The sequence below is a fragment of the Pan troglodytes genome, chromosome 5, assembly GCF_028858775.2.
Source record: "Pan troglodytes isolate AG18354 chromosome 5, NHGRI_mPanTro3-v2.0_pri, whole genome shotgun sequence".
Classification (NCBI taxonomy): domain Eukaryota; kingdom Metazoa; phylum Chordata; class Mammalia; order Primates; family Hominidae; genus Pan; species Pan troglodytes.
In genome coordinates, this window is record NC_072403.2 from 49,300,064 (window position 1) to 49,316,974 (window position 16,911).

General features: G+C 45.4%; 1 long non-coding RNA gene across 2 annotated transcripts in view; it reads left to right on the forward strand.

The window, feature by feature from the left end:
• LOC107975146 (uncharacterized) overlaps window positions 1-12,387 on the forward strand; it is a 39,104-nt gene extending 26,717 nt beyond the window's left edge. For both annotated transcript variants that reach the window (XR_010157716.1, XR_008548504.2), the window contains 2 exons: window positions 332-442; window positions 11,482-12,387. This is a non-coding gene — a long non-coding RNA (uncharacterized LOC107975146). The remainder of the gene's footprint in view (window positions 1-331; window positions 443-11,481) is intronic.
• The last annotated feature ends 4,524 nt before the right edge of the window (window positions 12,388-16,911 follow it).

Below are 16,911 nucleotides of genomic sequence, written 5' to 3' on the forward strand. Positions count from 1 at the left end.
CAATGAGGTAGGAAGAGAACCAAGAATATGTGGTATCCAGAAAGTCAAGAAATAAAATTATATCAAGAATGATGGAGTATTGAGGAAAGAGAGGGGGAAGGGAGCAATTAACTGAGTCATATATCACTCTGTTAGTCAGCCTCCAAGATGGCCCCCCAATGACTCTTGCTTCATGGTACACATGTCCCCATGTAATCTCTTTCTACTTTGAATCAGACTAACTTGTGTAACCAGTAAGATATTCCAAAAATAATGGGGTGCAACTTATGAGACCAGATCATAAAAGATATTTCAACTTCTGCTTTGTTCTCTTTGAAATCCCTTCTCCCAGAGGAGAAGCCAGTTGCCATATTGTGAGGATGCTCAAGCAACCTTATGAAGAGGTCTACATGGTGAAGAACTAAGGCCTACTACCAAAAACAAACACTAATTTGCCAGACATGTGAGTGAGTATATTGGAAGTGGATCCTCCAACCTTCTAAGACTTGACATGACTACAACCCCTGCCAACACCTTGAATGAAACTTCATAAGAGAACCTACTCCAGAATCACATAGCTAAGCTATTCCTGGATTTCTGACCCATAGAAACTATGAGATAATTGCTTCTTGTTTCGAGTCACTAAATTTGAGGGTAATTGTTACATAGCAACAGATAACCAATACAATGATAAGTGAAGAGTAAGGCCTGAGAAATGACCATTTAATTTAATATGAAAGTCACTGACTACTTTGAAAAGAGCAGTTTCAGCAGAGCGATGTGGGCAAAAGCCTAATTAAAATGTGCTCACAGATAATGAGAGAAGAGAAAGTGGAGACAGATAACTGACCATTCTTTCCATAAGTTTTGCTGTAGGCCGGGCGCTGTGGCTCATGCCTGTAATCCCAGCACTTTGGGAGGCCGAGGCGGGCATATCACCTGAGGTCAGGAGTTCGAGACCAGCCTAGTCAACATGGTGAAACCCCGTCTCTACTAAAAATACAAAAATTAGCCAGGCATGGTAGTGCATGCCTGTAATCCCAGCTACTCAGGAGACTGAGGCAGGAGAATCGCTTGAACCCAAGAGGCAGAGGTTGCAGTGAGCCAGATTGTACCACTGCACTCCAGCCTGGGCAACAGAGCGACTCCATCTCAAAAAAAAATTTTTTTTTTTGCTCTAAAGAGAAGCAGAGACTTGGGACAGTAGCTGAAGGGGGAAGGGCATTGAGAAAGTTTTTTGCTTTTGTTTTACTTTTAAAATGGAAGATAAGGTCGGGTGCAGTGGCTCACACCTATAATCTTAGCACTTTGGGAGGCCAAGGCAGGCGGATCCCTTGAGCCCAGGAGTTCAAGACCAGCCTGGGCATGGAGAAACCCCATCTCTACAAAAAAATACAAAAGTTAGCCAGGCTTGGTGGTGTGCACCTGTAGTCCCGGCTACTCAGGAGGCTGAATTGGGAGGATCGCTTGAACTTGGGAGGTTGAGGCTTCCGTGAGCCGAGATCATGCCACTGCACTCCAGCCTGGGTGACAAAGTAAGACCCTGTCTCAAAAAAAAAAAAAGATGGAAGATAGTATAGCCTGACATATATGCTGATGGGAATGAGCCGAGAGAGAGACAAATTTCAGATAAAGGGATGAATGGCTGCCAAGCCTAATGTCCTTGAGTAGTTGAGAGAAGAGATCTAGTAGCCGAGTCGAAGAGTTGACCTTGGGAGCACAGACTGTTCAAGGAGGGCAGGGAGAGTGTGTAAGCATAGATACTATCAGTGGGTAGATGTGCCTGAATCTTCTCTGAAGGTTAGGAAGCCATGTCATCAGTAGAGAAGGAGAAGGGCAGAAGGTGTAGGAGGTTGGAGAAGATGTGGAACAGTCATTCAGGACAGCAGGCTGAGGTATAAGGCAACTTTCCAAGAAGTTTACAGCCTGGATTTTTTTTTTTTTTTTTAGACGGAATCTTTCTTTGTTGCCCAGGCTGGAGTGCAGTGGCATGATCTTGGCTCACTGCAACCTCCACCTCCCAGGTTCAAGCAATTCTCCTGCCTCAGCCTCCCAAGTAGCTGGGACTACAGGTGCGCACCACCATGCCTGACTAATTTTTGTATTTTTTTAGTAAAGACGGGGCTTTACCATGTTGGCCAGGCTGCTCTTGAACTCCTGACCTTGTGATCCACCCACCTTGGCCTCCCAAAGTGCTGGGATTACAGGCGTGAGCCACCGTGCCCGGCCCAGCCTGGATATTTTTAAGAAAATAAGTAACCAAATACTCAGTTTCCATATGCTCCTTTCTCAAAATTGTTCTATTTTCCTAAAATAGAAATGCCACCTACCCTTCCTCAGTTGCCCTTCTTCTACTTTACAGAAGTCACATTTCCCAGGCAGCCCAAATCTTACCATACTAAGCCAGTATAAGAGGGTGTTTATGCTTCCTAACTCTGGAGCCAGATTGTGTCGAATTGCATCTATTCAGTTCTGCTATTGACCAGCTGTGGTAGCCAGTCTCCACGATGGTTTCCAATGTCCTTGCCTCTGGATATTCACACCTTTGAGTTGTCCCCTACCTCACTGAATCACAGCTAGTCTGTGTCATTAATGTGTGACTTCTCAGGCTAGAACATAAAGGGCATTTCAGCCCTCACCTTGCTGTCTTGGATTGCTTACTATTGAGTAACCTAACCACCATGTCATAAAGACACTCAAGCAGCCCTTATGGAGAGGCTCATATAGAAGAGAACTAAGACTTTCCACTAACAACCAACACTCACTTACCCAGCATGTGACTGAGCCACCTTAGAAATAGATCCTTCAGTGCGGGGCATGGTGGCTCACACCTGTAAACTCAGCACCTTGGGAAGCCGGGGTGGGCAGATCACTTGAGTCCAGGAATTCAAGACAAACCTGGGCAACATGGTGAAACCCCGTCTCTACAAAAATACAAAAATTAACCGGGTGTGGTGGCTCATCCCTGCGATCCCAGCACTTGGGGAGGCTGGGAGGATCACCTGAGCACAGCGGTTCAAGACCAGCCTGGGAAACATAGGGAGATGCCATCTCTACCAAAAAAAAAAAAAAAAAAAATTTAGCCAGGCATGATGGCATACACCTGTGATCCTAGCTACTTGGGAGACTGAGGTAGGAGGATCACTTTGAGCCCAGGAGGTCAAGGCTGCAAGTGAGCCATGATTGCACCACTGCACTCCAGTTTGGGTGACAGAGCAAGACCTTGTCTCAAATAATAATAATAATAACAAAGAAAAAAATACAAGCTACAAACTAAAAGAAAATATTTGCAACAAAATACCTGATATCCACATATCAGATCAAAGACTGTTATGTAGAATATATAAAGAACTCTTGGCCAGGCATGGTGCTCATTCCTATAATCCCAGCACGTTAGAAGGCCGAGGTGGATGGATTACCTGAGGCCAGGAGTTCGAGACCAGCCTGGCCAACACGGTGAAACCCTATCTCTAATAAATATATAAAAATTAGCCGGGCTTGGTGGCACATGCATGTGGTCCCAGCCACTCGGGAGGCTGAGGCAGGAGGATCACTTGGGAGGCAGCAGTTGCAGTGAGGTGAGATCACGCCACTGAACTCCAACCTGGGTGACAGAGCAAGACTCCATCTCAAAACAAAAACAAAACTCAACAGTAATAAAAAAAAAATCTCCATTAGAAAATGGGCAAAAACTATGAAGAGACATTTCATCAAAAAAAGTATGTAGATGGCACATAAGCACACTGGGCATGGTGGGTCATGCCTGTAATCCTAGCACTTTGGGAGCCCGAGGCAGGCAGATCATGAGGTCAGGAGATCAAGACCATCCTGACCAACGTAGTGAAACCCCGTCATGCCTGCCTGTAGTCCCAGCTACTAAAGAGGCTGACGCAGGGGAATCGCTTGAACCCAGGAGGCAGAGGCTGCAGTGAGCAGAGGTGGCACCACTGTACTCCAGCCTCTGTGACAGAGCAAGACTATCTCAAAAAAAGAAAAAAGAAAAGATGTTCAATATCACTAGTCACAGGGAAATGCAAATGAAGATTACCATGAGATAGCACTCCACACCTAGTAGAACAGCTATAATAAAAAAGCTATGATAATACCAAATGCCAGTGATGATGTGGAGAAACAGTATCTCTCATACATTGCTGGTGGGAAAGTAAAATAGAACAGCCACTTTGCAAGACAGTTAGGCAGTTTCTTTTTTAAAAAAAGTAGACATTTACCATACAACACAGCAGTTGCACTCCTGGATATTTACCCCAGAAAAATGAAAATTTGCATCCACCCAAAAACAAACACATGAATGTTCACAGCAGCTTAATTTGTGCTAGCCAAAAACTGAAAACAATCAAGAAGTCTCTCAATAGGTGGACGGTAAAACAAACTGGTACATCCATATCATGTATTACTCAGCAATAAAAAGGAAAAAACTATTGGTATACACAACAACTTAGATGGATCTCAGAGTCATTATTCTGAGTTAAAAAAAGCCAACTTCAGGCTGGGTGTGGTGGCTCACACCTGTAATCCCAACACTTTGGGAGGCTAAGGCAGGCGGATCACTTGAGGTCAGGAGTTTGAGACCAGCCTGGGCAACATGGTGAAACCCTGTCACTACTAAAAATACAAAAGTTAGCCAGGCATGGTGGCATGCGCCTGTAATCCCAGCTACTCAGGAGGCTGAGGCAGGAGAATCGCTTGAACCTGGGGGTCAGAGGTTGCAGTGAGCTGAGATTGAGCCACTGTACTCCAGCCTGGGTAACAGAGCCACTGTACTCCAGCTTGGGTAAAAGAGCAAGACTCTGTCTCAAAAAGAAAGAAAAAAAAAAGCCAACTTCAAAATGTCACATGATTCTATTTATAAAACATTTTCAAAATAACCAAATTACAGAGATGGAAACAAATTAGGAGTTGCCAGGGGTTAGATACTTTTTGAAAGTAAGTAAACAATTCAATTCATAATAACATTGAATAGAATAAAATACTTGGGAATAAATTTAACAAAAGAAAAACTCTGAAAACTACAAAAACATTGTCAAAAGAAAGTAAAGATCTAAATAAAGGGAGAATATACCATGTCCATGGATTAGAAGACCTAACACTGTTGTGATGGCAATACTCCCCATACTGATCAGGTTTAAAGCAGTCCCTGTCAGGACACATACAGACCATGGAATACTATGCAGCCATAAAAAAGAATGAGTTCATGTCTTTTGCAGGGACATGGATGAAGCTGGAAACCATCATTCTCATCAAACTAACACAGGAACAGAAAACCAAACACCACATGTTCTCACTCGTAAGTGGGAGTTGAACAATGAGAACATATAGGCACAGAGAGAGGAACATCACACACCAGGGCCTGTTGGGGGGTGAGGGGCAAGGGGAGGGATAGCATTAGGAGAAATACCTAATGTAGATTACGGGTTGATGAGTGCAGCAAACCACCATGGCACATGTATACCTATGTAACAAACCTGCATGTTCTGCACATGTATCCCAGAACTTAAAGTATAATAAAAATTTTTTTTAAAAATTAGATAAATTGGACTTCATCAAAATTAACAGCTTTTGTGTCTCAAAGGACACTATGAAGATGTGAAAGAAGAATGTGAAGGGCCAGGTGCAGTGGCTCACACCTGTAATCCCAGCACTTTGGGGGGCCAAGGCAGGCAGATTGCTTGAGGTCAGGAATTCAAGACCAGCCTGGGCAACATGGCAAAACCCCATCTCTACTAAAAATACAAAAATTCGCCAGGTGTGGTGGTGGGCACCTGTAATCCCAACTACTTGGGAGGCTGAGGCAGGAGAATCGCTTGAACCAGGGAGTTGGAGGTTGCAGTGAGCCAAGATCGTGCCACTGCACTACAGCCTGGGTGACAGAGTGAGACTCTGGTCTCAAAAAAAAAAAAAAAAAAAAAAAGGAATGTGAAAAGACTGGATGTGGTGCTCATGCCTATAATCTCAGCATTTAGGAAGGCCAAGGTGAGAGGATTGCTTGAGCCCAGGAGTTCAAGACCCACCTGGGTAATATGTCAAAGGCCTGTCTCTACAAAAATAAAAAAATTAGCCAGGCATGGCATGGTGGCACATACCTGTGGTCCCAGCGACTTGGGAGGCTGAAGCAGGAGGATTGCTTGAGCCCAGAAGGTCAAGGCTGCAGTGAGCCATGTTCATATCACCACAGTCCAGCTTGAGTGACAGAGAGACACTCATGTGAAAAGACAAACCACAGAATGGGAGAAAATATCTGCAAATCATATATGTGATAAGACACTTGGATTTAGAATATAAAAATAACTCTTACAACTCAATAATAAAGAGACAGCCTAATTAAAAAAATAGGCAAGGGATCCGAATGAGCATTTCTCCAAGATATACAAATGGCCAATAAGTGGATGAAAAGATGGTAGACATCATTACCCATCAGGGAAATGCAAATCCAAATCACAGTGAGATACCATTACACATCCTAGGATGGCCAGAATTAAAAAGTCGGAAAATAAAAGTGCTGGTGAAGATGTGGAGAAATTGGAACTCTCACACACTACTGGTAGAAATGTAAAATGGTGTGGCTGCTTTGGGAAACAGTCTGGCAGTTCTTCAAATGATTAAACATGGAATTAACATATGTTCTAAAACTTCAACTCATAGATATATACCCAAGGAAACTGAAAACATATGCCCACACAAGACTTGTACATGAATATTTGTAATAATGATGGCAGCGGTGGCTCCAGATGGCTGGCCACTGCCAAGACGCCAGCTGCAGCAGGGAGGCCTGGGCCCCCCACTCCATGGAGCAGGCAGGAGCCCCACCCTCCCAGGGTGCCAATGCAGCAGCCCAACCCCAGCTGTGGACCCAGGCATCTCTGTGCTCTTGGGGGCCTGGAAGGCCCCCCTCCTCCCTGCAGGCTCAGAAGTGCCTGCTGCTGCTGCCTGCCCTCTCCCCGCTTCCAGCACCAGCTCCGATCATGGAGCAAGGGTGGGGCTGAGCCTGGATGCTGTGGCAGCCCTGCCAGGTGGGTGCACACTCAGGACGCACTGACATGCCAGCCCCCTGCTGCCTCGTCCCGCTCCAGACTTTGGGCACCAGTGAGCACAGGAGGGAAGCTGAGGGGGTGCTGAGGGCAGCTCAGTGCTGGCCTGCAGATGCCCATTGGCACAAGTAACCTGAGTGCCATGGATGTTGGTGGCAGGAGGCAATGGCTCCTGGGCAGAAGAGGGCAGTCCCGGTGAAGCCCCACCTTCAAGCTAAGGAAGGCCTGTGACCTGGGGGCCAGGCTACCAGTCCTGCCTACAGCAGGGGGAACTCATAGTGCTTTTTCCTGGGCCCCTACGTGGCTGCCTATGGACCAATCAGTATGCACTTCCCCACTCAAGCCCATAAACACCCTGGACTCAGCAGAACAGAGCAGACACCCAGGTGACCAGCAGCAGAGAGAAGCTTCCCACTCCAGGGATGATCTGCCTGCAGAGAGGAGCAACTCACTCCAGGGCCTCTCTGCTAAGAACTGCAGAGATGAGGGGACAACCAGGAGCAGAGAGGAGCCACCAACACCAGTGCCTCATCCTCTCTGCTGAGGGCTGAACACTCATCGGAACACCTTGGCTGCAGAAAGGGGCTACCCATAGCAGACCTCCGAGCTGTTCTACTGCTCGATAAAGCTCCTCTTCATCTTGCTTACCCTCCACTTGTCTGCGTGCCTCCACCCTCCACTCGTCTGCATGCCTCATTCTTCCTGGTGGCAAGACAAGAACTCGGGACCCATCAAATGGCAAGCCCTGTAACACGAACAGGGCTGAAACATGCCCCTTACTCGCCACTTTGCAGGCGGAGAAGAGAAGAGCTGCAGCCCTTCAGGGAGCCCAGACCTGGGAGCTCCCCAAGCCAGGGCTGTGACTCCCTCTTTGAGGCCCTGTGGTTCCTGGTGTCTCCAAGTCTCCAAGTGCCACTGCATTCCCGGTGCTAGCCAGGGAAGCTGCTTGCAGTCCACTTGGTCCAGCTGCAGCCTCACAGAGAGCCGCCACCTGTGCCAGCACTTGGAGCTGCCTGCCCCCCTGCAGCAGCCGGCATGCCTGACTGTGTACAGTGGCTGGACCCTGTGCTTTCTTGCTCACACACCCCTTGCCATTCCATGCCTGGCTCACCCTTGGCAGGCAAGGGATCCAGACAGGTAGCATAAGTCAAGCACAGCCTGCCAGCCTGAGTGGGTAGAAGGAGCTGAGTGGGCCCGAGTCACACAAAGGCACCACTGGCCCCAGAGGTTTCTGGCCAGAAAAGTGACACCTCAAAGATCCCATAACAATAGCATTATTCAGCCGGGCAGGGTGGCTCACACCTGTAATCCCAGCACTTTGGGAGGCCGAGATGGGAGGATCACAAGGTCAGGAGATCGAGACCATCCTGGCTAACACGGTGAAACACCGTCTCTACTAAAAATACAAAAAAATAGCTGGGCGTGGTGGTGGGTGCCTATAGTCCTAGCTACTCGGGAGGCTAAGACAGGAGAATGGTGTGAACCCAGGAGGCGGAGCTTGCAGTGAGCTGAGATTGCACCACCGCACTCCAGCCTGAGTGAAAGTGTGAGACTCCGTCTCAAAAAAAAAAAAGATAAATAAATAACACCATTATTCATTTGGGCTAAAAGATGGAAACAACCCAAATGTCAGTTAATAGAGGAATGGGTAAACAAAATATATATTCATCCATAACCATCTATAAACTAATGTTTATCCAGAAAATGGAATATTATTTAGCTATAAAAACGAAGTCTGACATGTGCCACAACATGGATGAACCCTGAAATAGGCCAGTTATAAGAGGACAAATGTTGTGTGATTCCACTTATGAGGTACCTGGAGCAGTCAAAGTTATAGAGGCAGAAAACAGAGTGGTGGTTGCCAGGAGCTAGAGAGAGGGAACGGGGAGTTGTTGTTCAATGTGTACAGAGTTTCAGTTTGGGAAGATGAAAAAAGTACTGGATCTAGTTTGTCCCTGGATCTAAGAAAAAAGAATAAAAAGTACTGAAGATGAACGGTGATAATGGTTGTGCAGTATTCCAAATATACTTAATGCAACAGAACTGTATGCTGAAATGATTAAAGTGGTTATGTTACGTATATTTTACCTCACACCCAAAAAAAATGAATGAGGTACTGATGCATGCTACAACATGAGTGAACTCCAAAAACATTATTCTAAGTGAAAGAAGCCAGAGCAAAAGACTACATATTGTATGATTCTATACATATGAAATGTCATCTTTAGAAAAGAGATGCAGATGACAAGCTGGCCAGGCCTAATTCCAGCCTTAAGACTAGCATTGGCCGGGTGCAGTGGCTCATGCCTGTAATCCCAGCACTCTGGGAGGCTGAGACGGGCAGACCACCTGAGGTCAGGAGCTCGAGACCAGTCTGGTCAACATGACGAAACCTTGTCTCTACTAAAAATACATAAATTAGCTGGGTGTGGTGGTGGGTGTCTGTAATCCCTGCTACTCGGGAGGCTGAGGCAGGAGAATCACCTAAACCCAGGAGGTGAAAGTTGCAGTGAGCCGAGATCGCGCCACTGCACTCCAAGCCTTGGCGACAGAGTCAGACTCTGTCTCAAAAAAAAAAAAAAAAAAAAATACTAATATCATTGCAGGTGACATCACAAATGGTGACCCAGATGCCACTACCCACCCACTATAATGGGTATAATAAAAACTCAAACAATAGGTGTCAGTGAGGATATAAAGAAATTGGAACCCTTATACATTGCTGGTGGGATTTTATTTTATTTTATTTGTGAGACAAGGTCTCACTCTGTTGCCCAGGTTGGAGTGCAATGGTGCCATCATAGTTCACTGCAGCCTCGAACTCCTGGGCTGAAGCAATTCTCTTGCCTCAGCATCTTGAGTAGCTGGGACTACAAGTGTGCACCACCACGCCTGGCCATATATATATGTGTGTGTGTGTGTGTGTGTGTGTATGTATTGATTATTGTATATATAAATATATATGTATTTTATTTATATATCTATCTATCTATATATATAGTTTTGTTTTGTTTTGTAGAGACCAGGTCCTGCTTTGTTGCCCAGGCTGGTCTTGAACTTCTGAGCTCAAGCAATCCTCCTGCCTCAGCCTCCCAAAGTTCTGGGATTAAAGGCATAAGCCACCATGCCCAGCTGCTGGTGGGATTTTAAAATGCTGCTGTCACTTTGCAAAACAGTTTGGTAGCTCTTCAAAATGTTAAAATTGGAGTTACCATGTGGCCCAGCAATTGCACTCCTAGCTGCAAAAAAAAAAAAAAAAAAAAAAGGAAATCCTATATCCACAAAAACCTTGTACCTGAATAACTTATAGCAACATTATTCATAATAACTAAAAAGTAGAAACATGAATGTTCATCAACTGATAAATGGAAAATCAAATGCAGTATATCTGTACAAAGAAATACTATTCAGTGTTAAAATGAAGTACTGACACACGCCACAACATGGATGAACCTTGAAAACATGCTAAGTGAACAAAGCCAGATGCAAAAGGACACACGTGTATGATTCTATTTACATGAAATGTTCAGTATAGGCAAGAAAATCTACAGGTACAGGAAAGTGTATTCATGGTTGCCAAGCACTGCGGCAGGTGGGTTGAAACGGGGACTAATTGCTAATAGGTATGGAGATTTTTTAGGGAGTGATGAAAATCTTCTCAAATTAATTATGGGCTGGGCTTGGTAGCTCAGGCCTGTAATCCCAGCACTTTGAGAGCCCAAGGCAGGCAGATCATCTGAGGTCAAGAGTTCGAGGGCCGGGTGCGGTGGCTCACGCCTGTAACCCCAGCACTTTGGGAGGCTGAGACAGGCGGATCACGAGGTCAGGAGATCGAGACTATCCTGGTTAACACGGTGAAACCCCGTCTCTACTAAAAATACAAAAAATTATCCGGACATGGTGGCAGGCACCTGTAGTCCCAGCTACTTGGGAGGCTGAGGCAGGAGAAAGGCATGAACCTGGGAGGCGGAGCTTGCAGTGAGCAGAGATCGCGCCACTGCACTCCAGCCTGGGCGACAGAGCGAGATTCCATCTCAAAAAAAAAAAAAGAGTTCGAGACCAGTCTGGCCAACATGGCGAAACACCATCTCTACCAAAAAAAAAAAAAATTAGCTGGGCATGGTGGTGTGCGCCTGTAGTCCTAGCTACTCAGGAGGCTGAGTCAGGAGAATCACTTGAACCTGGGAGGTGGCAGCTGCAGTGAGTCAAGATCACACCACTGCACTCCAGACTGGGCAACAATAAGACTCTATCTTAAAAAAATATGTATATGATGACAGTTGCATAAATCTGAATGTACTAAAAAGTCACTGAATTTTACACTTTAAAGGGGTAAATTCTATGGTTTGTGAATTATATCTCAATAAAGATGTTCAAAAAATGGTGAACTGGCCGAGTGGCAGTGGACTTGCCCAGCCCCAGCCCTAGCTACACTTGTCCCCTTGCCTTCCAGATAATCAGCTTCTGATAACTATAGAGAAAAGTACGGGCAGAAAGGAGAAAGTAAGCCAAGAGGGGAGCTGGAAGACAGGACCTACTGCCTTGGAAAGCCATCGTGCTGTGAGGACTCTTCATCATTCCTCAAGGTACCTCTGCTTCCTTCCCTTATTTCCCACTCCCTCCTAGGCACTCCACTGAACCTGCCCACCTCCACTTCTGCCATCTCTGCCCACCTCTACTCCAAGCATCTGGGCATCCACACTCAGTTCACGTCAAATCTGGGCATAATGAGTTTGAAGTCAGTTTTCAAAGTTGTATTAATAGAATCTTTCTTTGGCCACCCAGGTTTTGGAGAATTTGGTCATCCTTCCACTTTATGGACTGTGAATTATCTTGTGACCAATGATTTCTTCTTCCCACCTAGGTGTTACTTCACTTACCAACAATTCCCCAATTCCCCAAAGTGGAAGGAAAGAGACAAACTTGCACCTTTGACTCATTTTTCAGAAACTATGGTGTAAAGGTCTCTGGGAAACTGGATGAAACTAAAGGGCCATATGATATTGTTTTCATTTATTTTTATTTTTTAACCTGGAAAATGTGAAATGTGTAGATGCAATGCCATACGATGTTGAGGAATTATTTGTTTTAAATTATCTTTCCTCCTTTATGTCCTGGGCAAATATTAATTAGTTGGTTATTTGTAACCATCAGAAAGGATCCTACTGATGGCATGACTCCTTTGCCAAACTTCTTATCAAAAATAAGGACTCTGGAACGTTATGAAAATAAGAGGTCTATGGCCATACCACCCTGAAAACACGCAATCTTGTCTGATCTTGGAAGCTAAGCAGGGTTGTGCCTGGTTAGTATTTGGGTGGTCTATAGGCTTCTGGCATCCCACTCCCTCTTTCCCTTTAAAAGAAAGAAAGAAAGAAAAAATAAATAAAATGAGGGGACCACATCCTCTCCCACCTACTTCAGAAGGCTGGTAAGACTAGGGTCCTCCCCACCTGAGCACCAGCTTGGGGTGAAAGGGAGGAAGAGGAATCCTTAACAGAAGCATTATCTGTCCCTTTAACCCTCCTTTCAGAAGTGGACTCTCTAAAGAGTCCTCTTGTCCTCTGACTTAACTTTACCTCATCCAGCTGTATACATGCAGTGAAACTTTAACTGTCCCAGATACTTGGGAGGCTGAGGCAGGAGGATTGCTTGAGCACAGGAGGTGGAGGCTACAGTGAGCCATGATCATGGCACTGCATTCCAGCCTTGATGCATAGAGAAAGACCCTGTCTCAAACCAAAACCAAAACCAAACCAAACAACAACAACAACAAAAACCCACACATACACTTTAGGGCAGACCTCTGTAGTAGGATGATGTATTTGTGTACAGTGGCTAAAACTTGCAAGTAGCTGCTTACCCAGTCAGCCAGGCGGCCATGGGTTTTGTTTGTTTTTGTTTTTGTTTGTTGTTGTTGTTGAGATGGAGTTTTGCTCTTGTTGCCCAGGCTGGAGTGCAATGGCGCCATCTCAGCTCACCAAAACCTCCACCTCCTAGGTTCAAGCCATTCTTCTGCCTCAGCCTCCTGAGTAGCTGGGATTACAGGCATGTGCAACCACGCCCAGCTAATTTTGTATTTTTAGTAGACACAGGTTTCTCTATGTTGGTCAGACTGGTCGTGAACTCCCGACCTCAGGTGATCCACCCACCTTGGCCTCCCAAAGTTCTGGGAATACAGGTGTGAGGCACTGCGCCCAGCCATAGCCATGGTTTTTAATCACTAAGAAGAGAAAGGGAGGCTGAGGAGGGTGGATCACCTGAGGTCAGGAGTTCGAGACCAGCCTGGCCAACATGATGAAACTCCGTCTCTACCAAAAACACAAAAATTAGCCAGGTGTGGTGGCGTGTGCCTATAATCCCAGCTACTCGGGAGGCTGAGGCAGGAGAATCACTTGAACCCAGGAGGCGGAGGTTGCGGTAAGATGAGATTGTGCCATTGTACTCCAGCCTGGGCAACAGAGTGAGACTCTGTCTCAAAAAAGAAAAAAAAAGTTTATTTTTTCTAACTTTCTTATTTTCTTGGGTTAAACTAGAGCTCTTAAATTAACCTGCCTGCCCATCAGCTTTCCAGACTAGGAGTGATTATATAACTTACAATTCTTACTGGGGACCTGAAAGCCCCAACATGCTCTGAAGCCTGGAAAATTAGGTGGAAGAAGGAAAAGATAGAACCTTGGCACAGAGAGAAAAAAAAAGTGGTTAGCATCTGTGCTGGACTAAAAAATATATAAGTATGAATGTTAGATTTTGTGAGTTACATCAGGGACACATGTGCATATCTGCATTTGATGTGTGTGCAATTCTGTGGCCAAGAGGGTGTCTGTGAGTGAGAAGACACATCCAAAGATTTAATGAGAAGAATAATGATTTTGGATCCATCTGCCTTGCTCTCAGTGCCAAGAGGAATGGTAGGCACAGGATTCACTGCAGGGGTAGATGGTGAAAGCAGTCAGAAAGTGATGGGTTGTTAGGGGTACCCCTGAATAATGTCTCCCCGCCTAGCTGGCTCTTGCTTGAAATTTAGCAGTTAGCTAACTGTGTCTCTAAGGATTTTAAATTTTTCTTCATACTTTTCTTTATTTCCACATTTTCAAGACATACCCACGACTGGGTAATGTATAAAGGAAAAGAGGTTTAATGGACTCACAATTCCACATAGCTGGGGAGGCCTCACAATCATGGTGGAAGGTGAAGGAGGAGCAAAGGCACATCTTACAAGGCGGCAGGCAAGGCGTGCTGAGGGTATTGCAATTATAATCAAAAGGTTATTAATGTAAAATAATATATTTTAGTACTTGACAGTAGTTCAAATAAAAAGTCTTGAGGGAGGTTCCTGATTCAATTTAGACCATGAGGCCTTGTGTTAAGGGTGTGGATTGGGTATTGTGGATCTTGATCTAGAACATGTGCTGTGATGTGTACTAGTTCTATAATCCTCAGCAAGGCTCTTGACATCTGTGGGGCTTAAACCTGAGTGCAAGAATCACCCAATTGCAGATTGTAGGATCCTCTCCTAGAGAGTCTTATTCGGCAGGTCTAGAGTGGACTTTGGAATCTGCATTTTAATAAGCAGCTCAGGTGACTCCAAAGCAAATGCTATATAGACCACTCTTTGAAACACAGTATTCCATATTCTGCAAATCTCCATTTTAAAAAACTTTATTGTGAAAAAAATTCAAATATATGCAGGCATAACTCATTCACCTGCATCTCACTTTATTGCACTTTGCAGATTACGTTTTTACAAATAGAAGGTTTGTGGCAACCTGGTGTTGGGCAAGTCTATCAGCATCATTTTTCCAACAGCGTGTGCTCACTTCGTGTTTCTGTATCACATTTTGGTAATTTTCACAGTATTTCAAACTTTTCATTATCACTCTGTCTGTTATAGTGATCTGTGATCACTGTGATCAGTGATCTTTGATGTTACTATTGTAATTGTTTTGGGATGCCACAAATCACACCTATGTAAGACACAGAATTTAATAAATATGTGTTCTCTGACTGCACCACCTACCAGCCATTCCCCTATCTCCCTCTTTTTGAGCCTCCTCATTCCCTGACACACACAGTATTAAAATTAGGTCCATTAATACCCTAAAATGAGGCCAGGTGGGTGGCTCACACCTGTAATCTCAGCAATTTGGGAGGCCGAGGCAGGTGGATCACTTGAGGCCAGGAGTTCAAGATCAGCCTGGACAAGGTGGTGAGACCCTGTCTCTACTAAAAATACAAAAAATGGCCGAATGTGGTGGCATGCTTCTGTAGTCCCAGCTCCTCAGAAGGCTGAGGCAGGAGAATCGCTTGAACCCAGGAGGCGGAGGTTGCAGTGAGCTGAGATTGTGCCACTGCACTCCAGCCTGGGCGACAGAGCAAGACTCTATCTCGAAAATAAATAAATAAATAAATAACTCTACAATGGCCTCTAAGTTTTCTTTTTTCTTTTTCTTTTTTTTTTTTTTGAGATGGAGTTTCGCTCTTGTAGCCCAGGCTGGAGTGCAATGGCACGATCTCGGCTCACTGCAACCTCCACCTCCTGGGTTCAAGCGATTCTCCTGCCTCAGCCTCCCGAGTAGCTGGGATTACAGGCACGCACCACCACACCCAGCTAATTTTTGTATTTTTAGTAGAGTCAGGGTTTCGCCATGTTGGCCAGGCTGATCTCAAACTCCTGACCTCAAGTGATCTGCCTGCCTCGGCCTCCCGAAATGGTGGGATTTCAGGCGTGAGCCACCACACCCAGCCAAATCTACTTTATCTGTGCCCTATAAATGGAACAACAAAGCCTGGATGACAGCACATCTGTTTATAACATGGTCTATTGAATATTTTAAGCCCACTTTGGAGGACTACTTCTCAGAAAAAAAGATTCCTTTCAAAATGTTACCGTTTATTGACAATGCATCCAGTCATTCAGGAGCTCTGATGGAGATGTATAAGGAGATGACTGTTGTTTTTATGCCTGTTAACACAACATTCAGACTGGGCATGGTGGCTCACGCCTGTAATCCCAGCACTTTGAGAAGCCAAGACGGCAGATCACTTGAGGTCAAGAGTTCTAGACCAGCCTGGCCAAATGGTGAAACCCGTCTCTACTAAAAATACAAAAATTAGCCAGGTGTGGTGGCCCACACCTGTAATCCCAGCTACTTGGGAGGCTGAGGCAGGAGAATCACTTGAACCTGGGAGGCAGAGGTTGCCGTGAGCCAAGATCACGCCACTGCACTCCAGCCAGGGCAGCAGAGTGAGACTCCATCTCAAAAACAAACAAAAAAAGAAACGAAAAAAACTACAACATCCATTCTGCAGTCCACGGATCAAGGAGTAATTTCAACTTTCAAGTATTTTATTATTATTATTATTTATTTATTTTGAGATGGGAGTCTTGCTCTGTCACCCAGGCTGGAGTGCAGTGGCATGGTCTCAGCTCCCTGAAACCTCTGCTTCCCAGGTTCAACCAATTCTCCTGCCTCAGCCTCCCAAGTAGCTGGGATTAAAGGTACACACCATCATGCCCGGCTAAGTTTTGTAGTTTCAGTAGAGCTGGGTTTTCCCCATATTGGCAAGGCTGGTCTTGAACTCCTGACCTCAGGTGATCTGCCTGCCTTGGCCTCCCAAAGTGCTAGGATTACAGGCGTGAGCCACTGCGCCTGGCCTCAAGTATTATTTTAGAGACAGGGTCTCACTCTGTTGCCCAGGCTAGAGTACAGTGGCCCAATCATAGTTCACTGCAACCTTAAACTCTTGGGCTCAACCCATCCTCCCACCTCAGCCTCCTGAGTAGCAGTGACTACAGGTGGGCACTGCCATGCCTGGCTAATTTTTTATTTTTATTTTTGTAGAGATGAGGTCTTGCTATGTTGCCCAGGCCGGTCTCAAA